Below are 14770 nucleotides of genomic sequence, written 5' to 3'. Positions count from 1 at the left end.
ACCACTGCATCAGCAAGGGTCCTAGAAATAGAAAACAGACCCATGAAATATTATTACTCTAGTTTTGAGAACTGCAAAGGCCAAAAAAAAAAAAAAAAAAAAAAGAGCTAGGGCATTTCAAAAGTGATGGCTGCAGGAAGGACCATCTAAGTTAGCAACTTAGAGAAAGGGCCCTCTAAGACCCAAACCTCTGAGGAGAAGACAGTGTGCGGCTGGTGCCGGCATCCCAGGAGTCCACGGGAGACCCTCGTAGCTCTGAGACTCAGGTGTCGGAGGAGGTGGCACCAGCATGCTCGTGCCAGTACCTCTGAGGGGGGTGAAGCCTGGGTCTAGGAAGAGAGGACAGTTGCAAACTGGAACCAAATGTGTCTATGGAATCAGGTGTAGCTTTGAGGTGGAGAATCCATTCTGACGGCGGCAGTAAACACACGGGGTGCGGGTGCCCATCCCTTCCTCCTTCTCCAGCCTTTCCATCTCCCTCTGGGGCTCCCTGTTGTCAGAGCTGGGGAAGGAGAACAGAGGTTTGCAGGCACCTGGTTCCAGCACTGAAAACAGAATAAAGAAGGGTGAGAAACGCTAACCCCCCACTGCCCTGTCTCTAACGATGAGCTAAGAGCGCCCATTTCAGACATGCTATATTTAACCGACATTATGTCTCAGTGTGCTGCTGACATCCATTGACAGATTAATTTATGTGTATTAAAAGCCATCTTTGTCCTGACCACATCAACCAATAGGTAATTGTAAACAAACCCATGCATGGTGCCTAAAAGCTTTCAGATTTGAGCTTGACTAGCAAACACTGGCTTGGGTTTTCATTGCCAAGGGAGGATCAAAACTTTCCATCCTTAATTTTCTGGGCTTTTTTCTCCCCTTCTTCTTCTCAAAACAAAACAAAACAAAACAACAACAAGAAACAAACAAAAAACTGTACCTAACTGAAATATCTCTGAAATTCTCTGTTTAGCAAGCTGAACCTCAACAGGATCTCACCAGTTTACATCGGGTTTCTTTATAAGAAAGAGCATCGGACTCTTTGTTGTCAGAAATGTATTTTTCACACCACACATCGTCTTCTTTATGACACTCCTGGGAGAAATTCCTGCCTCATTTCACCACCAAGAACAGATGTCTTTCTTCTGAGCAGTCAGTTTTTACCTTATGGACTCTGAACTATATAACTGACCACATTTTTTTCACTTAGCTGCTGGCAAGCTTACTGCCAAATTGCCTCCTTATTTTATTCTCTACTCCAGGGTACATGCGGGTCACGAACATAGCACTTTGTATTCTATTTCTGTTGAATACTTGTCTCTGATTTTATTTCCTTTATTCCATTTTTAACTTGTGACATTTTTCATATCTTATACACTCATTGTAAACCACCTGATATGTACTAGGGAAAAGGCAGAGTATAATTAAATATATACAAGAAAAACAAAAAAAGGAGTTCACAGGTGTTCCTGGGAAAAGATATGCAATGAGATCAAGCAATGTAATTCCAAACAATAGACTGAGAAAAGTAATTAAGAATACAAATAAATTTGAAAACATTGAGATGTTTGAGACTAGTGAGATGTTTGTATCTTTATTGCTGACACTGCAGAAAATGTAATATGAAACAGTATTTATACTTGAAATAGCATTGATTTTCCTTTGTGGATATCTTTGTACATCTCTCTGGGAGCTTATTTATTTATCAAGATTGTATTTCAATTTAAAACTTTTTTTTTAACATTTTAAATTTATTTTTGCGAGACATAGAGAGAGCATGAGCAGGGGAGGGGCAGAGAGAGAAGGAGACACAGAATCCGAAACAGGCTCCAGGCTCTGAGCCATCAGCCCAGAGCCCGATGTGGGGCTCAAACCCACAAACTGTGAGATCATGACCTGAGCTGAAGTCAGAGGCCCAACCAACTAAGCCACCCAGGCACCCCTGTATTTCATTTTAAACAAGAAAATATTTTTGAGAAGCCTCTTCAAAAGGGTGCTATAACCTTGAAGTATCTTTTGCTATGTCCAGAATCTAAACTCTTTTCCTTCTATCAGAATATACTTCCGTTTTAACATTAAGAGCAATGGAAAAATGTAGTTGATGGCTGCCTTTGCTAGAATACTCCCTCATAATTGAGAGTATTCCTGGGGACATGATTCATAGGTAAGACTAACAAAATACATGACGGATGTCCAGATATTTTCCTGCCTTGTCAAAGTATCGCTCTCGTCTGGCCCACAGTTCTGTCCAACTGCAGCTCTGAGGTAACTGATCACAGGTGACTCCTCTGTAGAGAAAAGAGAAGGTCTCTGTGATGAACTTGGATTCCCAGCTCCCATTCCCACAGATTTTACTTTAAGGAGCCTAAACACTCTGCCAAAATTTAGGATGAATCCTGGCTAGACAAATATTTTAATGTCTTCCCACCATGTTCTTACCATGGGATTATTTAATGTCTCTGAATCTCAGGCTCCCAAGAAAATAATATCTGCTATTTCCGATACCAAGAGGATTTAGCTAACTAATGTCTGTGAAAGAACCTGGCTCAGAAAAGGACTCCAAAAATGGTGGTGTCTGTTATTATTAACTGTCTCTTACTTGGGAGGAGACAGGTTATAATATATCCCTCTGGGATTCCAATGTTCTACCAGCGTAAGACAAACAACTACGTCAAAGGAAAATCCATCTTTTAAGCAGTCTGTTGTTTTTATTTTTTAATTTAATTTAATTTTTTTTTTTTTTGCATGAACATGGATTATACTGTTTAATGCAGACCCAAGGACAAACATCGAGAGGGTAGGCAGTCTGTTGTTTTTAATTACTTGAGACCAATGTCAATGGCCAGAGTTTGGGTTGAAAAAGCTGGCTGCTGTAAGAGGGGATTGATTAGCTCTCTGGAGTGTGAGAAACAAGAGCCCCTGGAAATTTTAAATGACATTGGTAGCGTCCTTAAAGGAATTTGGCTCTTTACAGAATACCACATTAAGAATTGTTTGCTGTCCTGTGTTCCACCGAAATTTATGTCCTGCCTTGCTTGGTAACTCATCTAAGAGGTGCCTGAAAATAGCATTGGGCCTGCCGTGTTCTTGCCTGGTGGGAGCAGACAGGAACTGCGTCCTATACAGGCAAGGCTAGCGTGGCAGTGGGAGGCTCGTCCTGCTGTTTACAGAATGTTATAAATACGGCCCTGCAAGAATTGCCTGGAGGGAGCTCTAAACTACTTGCTGGGTAGCAGCAATACTTAAATGTCCATGACCCACCCAAAGGGATGCCTTGTTTCCAAAGGGGCTACTTCACACAGACACATACGAGACCATCAACTGAGACAGACCGCTAGTGTGAAGCTTATGATTGTGGAATGGCGGACATGTTAGGGGGCGCCTGGGTGGCTCAGCCTGACTCTTGATTTCAGCTCAGGTCATGATCTCACAGTTCACGGGTGTGAGCCCCACATCGGGCTCTCTGAGTAGAGCCTGCTTCAGATCCTCTGAACCCTGGTCTCTCTGCCCCTGCCCCACTCACATGTTCTCTCTCTCTTAAAAATAAATAAACTTAAAAAAAGGAAAAGAATGGCTGACATGCTCAACATTTCTCCTTAAATTCCACTCAAGGACTCCTCAGATGGTCTCTGACCCTCATCCCCAGCAGTATCTTTGGCTGTGTTTAATCTTGCAGTGTTGTAGAATATCCGCAGACACCACTGGGAGCTCTTGGAGAAGACATCATTTCTCTTTGTATTTTTATATCTGTATTGCCTTTTATAACTATATCTTTGCATTTTGTATCTATATAGTACATAGGGGTTTCATAATTGTGAGTGAATTAAATTAAGCTGTGTGTTCGTCTTGAAGCCCAGCATGTGCAAGGTTAGAAATGTTTTAGACGTTGGTTACCTTCTTCATTTGCTTACTCGAAGCTTAAATTTAGAGGAGCTTAAAATGGAGATTAAAAAACACCACGTCCAGCCCACAAACATTACACATAATGGTTCTGGGAGGGAGTGAGGTTAAACACGTTACCTGAGGCCACAGCTCTGACCGACGGCAGAGGCGGGACTGGCATCACCGATCTGACTCTTCATTCAGTATTTTCAGATGATATGTAATAAAAACATCATTTTCCAATCAGAAAACCCTTTCTGTCAGTGTTAGTGTTTCCATTGGTTGCTCATGGCAACTAAGGTTTCAGTGGGATTTCGTCTCCTTTGTGGGAATGCGCCTCCCTCATCTCTCCATCCCGCTCCGTGAAACTCCCCACTTCCGTGCTCCAGAAGGGAAATAAACATTCACCCTGAGGAATCCATCCGAGTTTCCATGGGGATATTCATTTCCTTTTTGTCAAAATCAATTGAAAACAAATTGTAAACTAATATGGTCCCCTCCTTCTTTTTGGGTAATTTTCCCTCAAAATTAGAATCCACTCACCGCTGCCTCAAACTATTGAAATAAAATACTAAAACTTGTTTGTGACAGATCTCATAAGTGAGATGTTAGGTTGACTTTTCTTAAGCTGAACATGGTCTTATCAGCCTCACAAACATTAAACTGCTGTAGAAGCTATATTAGGGTTTTAATCCTTATATAAATGTGGCAAAAATATGCCTGTTTATATAGAAGTTTGTCACAGAGCTTCAGCTGAGAAAAAATTCTTTTAAGAGAAAAAAGTAAAATAGAAGGTTTATTATATCTATATCTATCTATGTCTATATATTTAAAAAAATTTTAGTCTTTATTTTATTTTGAGAGAGGGAGAGAGACAGAGAATGAGCGGGGGAGGGGCAGAGAGAGAGGGAGACACAGAATCTGAAGCAGGCTCCAGGCTCTGAGCTAGCTGTCAGCACAGAGCCCAAGGAGGGGCTCAAACCCATGGACTGTGAGATCATAACCTGAGCCAAAGTCAGATGCTTAACTGACTGAGCCACCCAGGCGCCCCTCTATATCTATGTATCTATAGATATATATCTTAATGTCTATTATATATAGATATATATCTATACATTTATTATCTATCTGTCTATAAAGTCATATATATACATGAGAGGCATAATTGAACCAAAGTCTTAAGGAGAATATTTGGCACAGAATATGTGTCCACTAATTTTGTAAGGCTCTATATATCCTTATAGAGCATCTTCAAACATTATTTCTTTTATGTGGGAGATTTTAGAAGAATTTTTATAGTAGTTTACAACCACTGAGGTCTTTCCACTACTAGGATGTTCATGTTTTTGGTATTTTGTCTTGGAAAAGCTGTTTTCCTGTATTCTTTGATTAGAAGGTCTTATGGTTAATGATGACCTGATTAGCTACATTGATGAAAAACAGTAAAGTCAATAGATAATTCCAAACAACAGTTAATGCTGGAGATCATTCCTATTTGGCTTTAAACAAGTGCTTTCTTAGACTTTCCCCTTGCACATTAGACTTTATTTTAACTCCTCAAATATTTATTGAATGCCCATTTGGGGTCTTCTACTGTACCACACAAGACCTTCAGAAAGGAATAATACAGAAGCCCTGGGAAATCAGTTTAGCATGAAAACAGACCTGCAAACAGTTCTTTACAATAGGGTTTTACAAGGTAGATGAAGCTATCACATGTGCTTGGGGAGTCATGGAAGGTTCCATGGATGAGGTTAAATGTCCTCTCTGGCGGCCAGGAGTTGCTGCCAGTGTTTCTTAAGAAATAAAAATTGACAGATAAATCTAACCCTCTATTTCTTTTTAAGTAGGCTCTATACTGAATGTGGGGCTTGAACTCATGACCCCCAGATCAAAAGTCATATGCTCCACTGACTGAGCCAGCCAGGGGCCCCTAAATATCTCTTAAATGTGATAGCTTGAGGCTCATTTCTCTTTCCCTCTTTCCAAAGGCCAACAAAATGAGTTTTGAATGCACATTTCCAAATCAGGTTTAATCCTTTTACACGTATATAGTGGTATCAATATGCTGTTATTTTATTTGTGCTTTTAAATTTATACAAGTCAATACTTAATTTTGTAATTCCTTTTCCTTCATTATTATCATTTTTAGATATTTCCATGATCATTTTAATTGGTCTAGGCCATCTTATAAACATACCACCATTTACTTATTTTCTGACCTACCACTAGGCATTCAGAGTAGCCTTTTTTTGTTGTTGTTAATCCAAAAATGTCTCAATGAATGTGTCTCTTAGTATATATAGATTCTGTTTTTAAATAAATATACCCAAGTGGCACTTCTGGGTCACAGGATAAACACATCTTCAATGTTTCTCTATGTTCATCAACTCATTTTTCAGAGTAGCTTTAGCAGTTACACCCGTGCTAACGACGTGTGAGCATCTCCCCCCACCCTTGAGCACCAACAGCCACTATTCTCATGTCCTTCAAGCATGGCAACAAATGGGTGAAAACGGTATCTCATTGCTGTTTTATTTTATAGTTTCCAAATTATAAGTGAAACTGAATTATGTACAGATATTACCTCATTATTTTTTTTCCTTTCAATGGAAAAGACCCTAGCTCATTATTTTAAGACATGGGGTCTATGGAACATTGGGTTGGATAGCTAGTCCTCTTAAGAAGTTGTGCCTTAATGAGGCTCCCTTCTCTCAAAATGTGGTAATGATCATATCTGTACATTCCTGACACATTGGAAGCAGCTTATCTTAGGTGAGTGAGCTAATGAGGACAATGTGATAAGTAAATGGGAGAAGGACCAGTCAACTAGCCACTTCAATGGTTTTCAGATATGCTATTTATCATATATATTTATGATATACCCATAACTAATATTACTGGGGTCCCATATCTTTTAAAAACGAGTTATTATTTTCTGTATTCCTGATTCTTGCTTCTCCTGATTTAGCAGTTCCCTTCCTGACAAAAATGGCCAGCCCCCTCATCTCTAGACCTGAGTGTTTAGTATTCATTCATTCATTCAATGAATGTTCAGGGATTCACCACAGTGCCAAGCCCTCGCACTGCCCCTCAGGAGTTTAAAGTCAAATAGAATTTAAAGTAATGGTTGTATATGGCACCTACAATAATCCAAGCATGAGCTTGGCATTTTATATATATAAATTATTTCTCACAAGAATTCAGCAAGGTACTTAATAGCCACCCCTCTATATTTACAAGGGAAGAATTAAGATTAAATAGACAATGTAGGCAACATAGACAATGGTCACACAGCATGTAAGGGCAGAGCCAGAAGGCCATACTCACTCCTACTGCATCTGCTTCCTGTCACCCTGCAGCCACATTTGCTAGAGGCGGCATTACCCAGGATTCTTGTGGACAGCCACCGTTGCTTCCTTGGCTCATGGGAGTGTGTGTAGAAGTCACTTCCTCATGACTTGTACTGCTCACATCAGTTTGCTCCATCAATAGTTCAACATCTTGATTAAACAAATTTCCCCCACAGGGGCACCTAGGTGGCTCAGTTCATTAAGCATCAGACTTTGGCTCAAGTCATGATTTCGCCGTTTGTGAATTTGAATTTGAGTCCCATGTTGGGCTCTGTGCTGACAGCTCAGAGCCTGGAGCCTACTTTGGATTCCGTGTTTCCCTCTCTCTCAGCCTGTCCCCTCTCTCTCTTTCAAAAATAAGTAAACTTGTTAAAAATATCAAAAAAAATTTCCCCCAAGAAAAAATTTAAAAATTAAAATATAAAACTAAATTACTGTTACTTTTCTTCAAACTATTAGATCCTTTACAAATACATTTAACTAAATGGATTAGTCTTAAGAGCTTGAAAAACATTGCTTTTCAATACTGCTTCTGTGCTGCACCTGTTTGGAAAGCCTCTCTTATTTCTGTCATGGACGTTACTTCAGGACTCTTTCCCACATAGTCACAAATTTTTAACTAAGGAGGTATTCCCAGTTTAGTCTCTAAAGTGAGTTCACAATGCTAGACTTAGAAGGAGGTAACCACAATATTTCTTTGTTTTTGAAAATGTCTTTATGTTTTCCCTTTTTTCCCCCCACTTCACTGTAGTGAGTCAAACAGCATAGAGAGAAATGAAAAACCTTCTTTATTTAACCCAGAAAAACTTCGTTAAGGACCCAGTATATTCCAAGCTGCTTTTACCAGTTAGGTTTTTTTTTAGATTTCACATATAAGATACACCATATAATACGCCATGTTTGTCTTTCTGTGCCTGACTTATTTCACTTAGCATAATGAACCCTCAAGGTTCATGTTGCTGCAAAAGGCAGGATTTCCTTTCTCTAATATTCCATTGTGTGTATATATTGTTATATAGGTTTACATATAGGTTCATCCATTCATCCCTTGATAGACACTGACATTGTTTCCATAGATCGGTTATTATGACTAACGCTGCAGTAAACATGGGAAGATCTGACATATTCCCACCACAAAAATGAAATGATACTTACATGATGGTGAGAGAGGTGTTAGCTAATGTCATGGTGGCAATCATATTGCAATCAATGGATCAAATCGACACATCCTACACCTTAAACTTACACAATGTTACATGTCAATTACATTTCAATAGAAAATAAATTTTAAAAAAGAGCAGAGTCAGAGAGGCAAATGTCTCTGAGGGATGGAATGGAGGTCAGAGACTGGGAAGGCACAGAGCTAGGGGAGATGAGCTTCAGATACATACCAGTAGTGAGTTCAGTCAGAAGCAGTGACTAGGATAAGGGTGACAAAGGCTTATTTTCATGTGGTGTCGGGTGCGGAATGTGCAACTAGCATAGGCCAATTAGAGGTGTCCCGGGAGGACCACACAGACTGATAGAAAGATTGACGCAAGGTTTGTTTCTTACAGAATGAGGAGTAACCTGCCAGGCAGAGGAAGTGTGTTACCTTCTTGAAGGATGGGCAGGAATTGGCCAAGCATAGGGAACTTGGAAGGACCTGGAGGTCTAGGTGTTGGTAGAAGATGTGACTCCAAAGGAGGCTGGGTAGGGGCATTGGCAGGCAGGGGCTGCTGGGAAGGCATGATGGGACATTTAAAGGCCACCAAATGGCTTGACTTAGGAGAGAACGAGATTAGGTCTGGGTTTTAGTTACCAGTAGAGGCTGCACAGCACACTTAGAAAGATCCTGAAACAACCCAGCAAGAAGAGAAGCAGAGGACCTGAAGGAAAGCATTTGAGATGCGGTGGAGAGAAGAGTGACTGAGGAGTTGATAAACATGTCAGGACGTAGGTAAAAAACATACATCGAAGTATTTCCTGCTCTTCTGAAATAACCAACTGTGGGGACCATGTGAGAATGAAATCGAACCTTCCTTTTTATACTACTTCATTAAGATCAAGTGTATACTACTTCATTTGTTTTGAAGAATTTAACCAGATTGAAGAGAATATTAAAAGTGTGTGTGAAAAGCATTTTCCTTTCAATTCCCCCTGAAGGCCGGGAGAATATAATCACATAAAAATGAAAATTTAGCACACAGAAATTTTTCAAACGATGAGTAACGGATGTATCTGCCTTTATGTGTTCTGATTCAAAAATTTTTTTTCTAACCAACTGGAATTGGTTTTGCACGAGGCTATAGGTCGGATAATTGTCTGAATGGGTCTTGGGTATTTTATCTTCTATTAGAGAAGAACAGCATTTGTATCCTCTGTCCTATTTACACATGAGTTGGTGCGTGTAACTTATTACTCTTTTGATAAAGAAATAAAATATTTAAAAAAGTTCCTCTTCTAGCCTGAATTTCAAATCCTAACCAGAACCATCTTTCCTCTGAAAAAACGACAGAAATAAGCCCCAAGCACGTTCTCTTTGATGTACAAGTGTAAGTCGTCTTTTAAGGAATCATTAAGTTCAGAGTGTGTCCCTGGTTTTACTAAGAAGATAATTTCCTCCATCTTTCTTTCCCCAAATCTAGCCTACTTCTCTCTCGAATCTGTTTTGTTTTCCACAAAGTTCTTTTAAAACACGCACTGCCCATATGTGTGTTTCCTTCTCCCCTTGGGCAGCTGCACTGTCGGCCACATATTTACATACTCTGGTGGTCAGCTCATCAGTCCGCTCCTTCATGTGGAAATTACCAGAATCCAAGGCCTCTCCCGGTGGCTCTGCACTCATTATTTGTATGACATTGCTAGAGGAGCCATGCTTGCTCGGGACTCATTTTGAACTTATCAAGGAAGGATGTGGATGACATCAGGGAAGGATTTTACAAGACTCTGTCTAGACTGCCAAAACAATCTGCGGTGGGAGAAAATTGCGTAAATATGGGCTACCAGGAAACAGTCATTTTTCTTCTCCCCTCCTTGTGGTCTTTTTTTGGTGTGGGACAGAGTGCAGCCTGGGCTGGCAATTCTGTAAATTATACTCTTTGAATCATGTAATAATAACTCAAGGACCAGAATGATTTAATGCCATATGGTAAGTGAATGTGGGAATCATCTCAGACCAAATAAATAAATAGAAGAAGCAAGTGACTTTGAGCTAGTTTTAACTTACATGTTTCTTCCAAATTTCTTAGTTTTATCCAAGGTTTTGTGGCCATTCTAGATAGAGAGACACTCCAAGGATAAATAATAGATGAGCCGGTAATGATGCAGTTTTTCTCCTGTGGATGGAAGACGGGGCCCAGAACCAATCTCTTTGCCTGCACCTGAGTCCCTCGGGGTCTGGCAGAGACCCTAGTCAGTTAAATTGAAAAAAAAAAAGTCTCAAAGGCCTCCAGTGTTCCAAACAATGAACTCCTTTCTAGAAATACAAAGATCCACTGGCTTAAGGTGATTATTTGCTTGGTGCAACCCCCAAAAGTATGACTTGGTGAGTTTTCTCCATTTTTTGAAAAGTTTATTTTTTTATTTTGAGAGAGAAAGAGAGAGAAGGGGAGAGCAGGCAAGAGGCAGAGAGAGAATCCCAAGTAGGCTCTGCACTGTGGATGCAGGGCTCCATGCTGGACTCCAACCCACAAACCATGAGACCTGAGCCAAAATCAAGAGTCAGACACTTATCCAACTGAGCCACCCAAAGCCCTCATGAGTTTTCTTCACTGAGTCTCCTTCTTAATTTTTGTATCCAGGAATGACCACAAAAAAAGGAAATAGATGCACTTCTTGAAGTGTCACGCCTAGACAGACTGTGCTATAGGCAACATTTTCCTCTATTTAAAAAAATTGTTTTTAATATTTATTTATTTTTGAGAGAGAGAGAGAGAGAAAGAAAGAGAAGAAGCATGAGTGGGGAAGGGGCAGAGAGAGAGGGAGACACAGAATCTGAAGCAGGCTCCAGGCTCTGAGCAGTCAGAACAGAGCCCAACGTGGGGCTTGAACTCACAAATGGTAAGAGCATGACCTGATCCAAAATGAGATGCTTAACTGACTGAGCCACCCAGAGGCCCCCCCCCCACCAACTTTTTTTAATTAAAAATGTTTTAACATTTTCCTCTATTTTATTTTTTTATTAAAAAATTTTTAAGGTTTATTTATTTTTTGAGAGAGAGACAGAGTGTGAATGCGGGAGGGGCAGAGAGAGAGGGAGACACAGAATATGAAGCAGGCTCAAGGCTGTGAGCTGTCAGCACAGAGCCTGATGCAGGGCTTAACCCCATGGACTGCAATATCATGACCTTTGCTGAAGTCAGACGCTTAACTGACTAAGCCACCCTGACACCTCCATTTTCCTCTATTTTAAACAAAGCCTGAGATACAAGAGAGAGATTCAGAGTTACATAGAACTAAATTCAAGCACCTAAGAAACATTGCTTTTCCTTCCTCTGTATTTCCATTTTGTGGGGTTTTTAAAAAAGTTTTTATGTTTATTTATTTTTGAGAGAGAGACAGAATGTGAGCAGGGGCAGGGCAGAGAGAGAGGGAGACACAGAATCTGAAGCAGGTTCCAGGCTCTGAGCTGTCAGCACAGAGTCCGATGTGGGACCCGAACCCACAGACCATGAGATCATGACCTGAGCTGATGTCAGAAGGTTAACCGACAGAACCACCCAGCTGCCCCCCATTTTTATTCCATTGTTGGCATAAATTCTCTTTCTCCTATCTGCTGACCACCTTCTACTGTCTATTGTCTGTCCCTTAGATCCTCCATCCCTGTTCCAAACTGGACTCTTTGAGCCCAGATGTTTCAAGGACTTGCTAAAGGTTACCGAAGTTTCAGACTACGGGTAGGAGACCAATTATGATGCATAACAAACCATCCAAAAACCTAGTGGCTTAAAATAACAACCAATTTTTATTTTATTTCATGATTCTCTGGGTTATCTAGGTCCTGCTTGGGTGGTTCCTCTCCTGGTCTCACTTGAGATCTTTCATGAGGCCATTGGGCTGCAGATAGGACTTGTGGTTGCCTCCTTGTTGTCTGTCCAAATCCTCTCATCTTCCAAGACCTCACCATATGGAGTCTCTTTCCATTAGGGTGACTTGGATTTGTACACAGTGGATTACATCTCCAAAAGGTCTTCTTAATGCCTGGGCTTGGGAGTCTCGGCATATCACTTTCTTCATAGGCCCAGCCTACATTCATGATTAGGAAACACAGACATTGTTTGGGGCCATCTCTAAAGATTGCCACACTTGGCATCTTTATACTGGAAAAAGAAGAAAAGAAAGAAAAAAGTAAAGAAAGAAAAAATAATAAAGAGAAAAAAATAAAAGGAAAGAAAGAAAGAAAGAATGAGAAAGAGAAAGAAAGAAGATGGAAGAAAGGAAGGTAGGAAAAGAAAAAAAGAAAACAGAAAAGAAAAGAAAGCAATAAAAACCAAAGAAACAAAGAAAAAAAAAAAGGAAGAAAACAAAAGATTTTCATGAAAGTCATGCCTTAAAGGAGCACCCTTTGCTGTTGGGCATATCAGACAGCCTGGCTGCATTGCACAGATGACCGCACCATGTGGAGACAGTTTACATTGACCAAGGTCAATCTATTCAGGTCACACCTCCACATCTCTCTTGAGAACCACATAGCCTCCACCTCAGCCTTAATTTGTGAAGAATTGGAGAGTTCCAGCTATCTTCATGACACAGCACAATTCTCTCCCAAACAATTTGGAACCTTGGAGAATCTGTGGGCTGGATAAGAGGTAGAGGCTAAATAAGCAAGGGTAAAATTGGTGTATGCAAAAGACTTTGAGACAGAAAACTTGTGGCATGCTGGGCAACAGTGAGCAGCTGGGTTTAAAAGGGAACTTGGTACTAGAAATCCAAGGTTCCAGTCACAGTCCTGTCATCTGCTGGCAGTGTGACCTATAACAAATCATTGAAGCTCTTGAACCTCTGGCTTCCTCAACTGGACAACAGGGCTGCAGGGCCTCATAGGCTGATGAAAAGGAATGCATCAGTGAAGTTCTTTATAAACTCTGAAGTGCTTTGCAAATGCAAAATAGCAAAAGCATAAGATGTGAGGTAGGTGGAGATAAGGTAGAACAACAGTGTATCACAGAAATCATTTTAGAAGTTTGTTAGCTGAGGTGCCTGGTTGGCTCAGTTGGTTAAGGATCTGACTCTTGATTTCAGCTCAGGTCATGATCTCACAGTTTGTGAGTTTGAGACCCACCTTAGGCCCCCCTCTGACAGTGTGGAGTAGGCTAGGGATTCTCTCTCTTCTCTGTCTGCCCCTCCCCACTTGCTCTCTCTCTCTCTCTCTCAAAATAAAGTGTATAAAAGTTTGTTAGCTAGTCTATTTGCAGTGCCTCTACAATTGGACTTAAAGAAGAGATGACTTATCAAGAGCAGAAGTTCCCGCATTATTTATAAAGTTCCATAGGTGTTAGCCTCCCAGATCCTAGGACATTTAGCAGACTTGCGCTAATTCGGGACTTGCACTAATGTTACAGTTGGCAAGCGTGAGACCTCATCAAGAACAATGAGTCACAAGGAAAATTGTTTTACACAGAGGAGTTAACTCCTTGTCCTTGGCTTAGATGAATTGGCTGGCTTCTGACCAGATGTAGTAAGGAGGGGCGATCAGGAGGACAAAAGGGAGGAACTATTTCCAGGGTCCTTCAGCTCATGGTTCAAAGGGAGTGTCTGCGCATACTCTCTGGGACCACTTGCGTTTTCACACCCGTGTGGAGTGAGGAGTTAGCTGAGAGTGTGCTCATAGCCCCTCTGTGTGGGATTTCCCTGTCTCCGGGTGGAAAAATGAAATGCTGTATTCCCCTATAGAGAATGACTCGGTGATAGAGCCTCGCTGCAAACCCATGGCTCATGTTTCCGTGTGTAGTTTCCTGAGGACTAGACGGTCCAGGCTGAGCAAGCATGATGGGGCACCGGCCAGCAGCCAACTACGCAGGATTTAAGAGGGTGCAACTGGTAATGATTCAGCACTTTGAAAAGTAGACTTAGGCTGTGGGATGACCCTGCCTTTTTTTCTATTTCACTCAGATTGACATTGATGTTGATGCTTCCTTGAACAAACAGGGATGTCAAGATGACTCATGTTTATATTTTATGACCTGCTCTTCAGATGTAGCATAATCCCAGTCCTTAGGTTCCTTCCAGTTTTGTAAATCTAGAAGACATTATTCTTGAAGAAACAGGCTGGTCCAAGGACCCCAAAAGGAAGGACTTGGGGAAAGGACATCCATGAAGAATTTGGCTTGGGAACACAGCATTTAAATTTTATGCAGACAACACATCGAGTTTTGCCTTTTGTTAGTGGAGACACAGATAAAAACATCCTTGAATATGTCATCCTTGGATTCTAAGAATGGACATAAGAATTTTAAAAAAGAAAAAAAAAGGTTACTTAATTTTGTTTCTATACAGAAAACCTGGAATGGGAATATCTTTGGATATATTCATTATATAAAAATTTGCCAGTGCCACCTACA

The sequence above is a fragment of the Suricata suricatta genome, chromosome 13 (assembly GCF_006229205.1).
Source record: "Suricata suricatta isolate VVHF042 chromosome 13, meerkat_22Aug2017_6uvM2_HiC, whole genome shotgun sequence".
NCBI lineage: Eukaryota > Metazoa > Chordata > Mammalia > Carnivora > Herpestidae > Suricata > Suricata suricatta.
Note: the sequence above shows the minus strand (reverse complement) of the source record.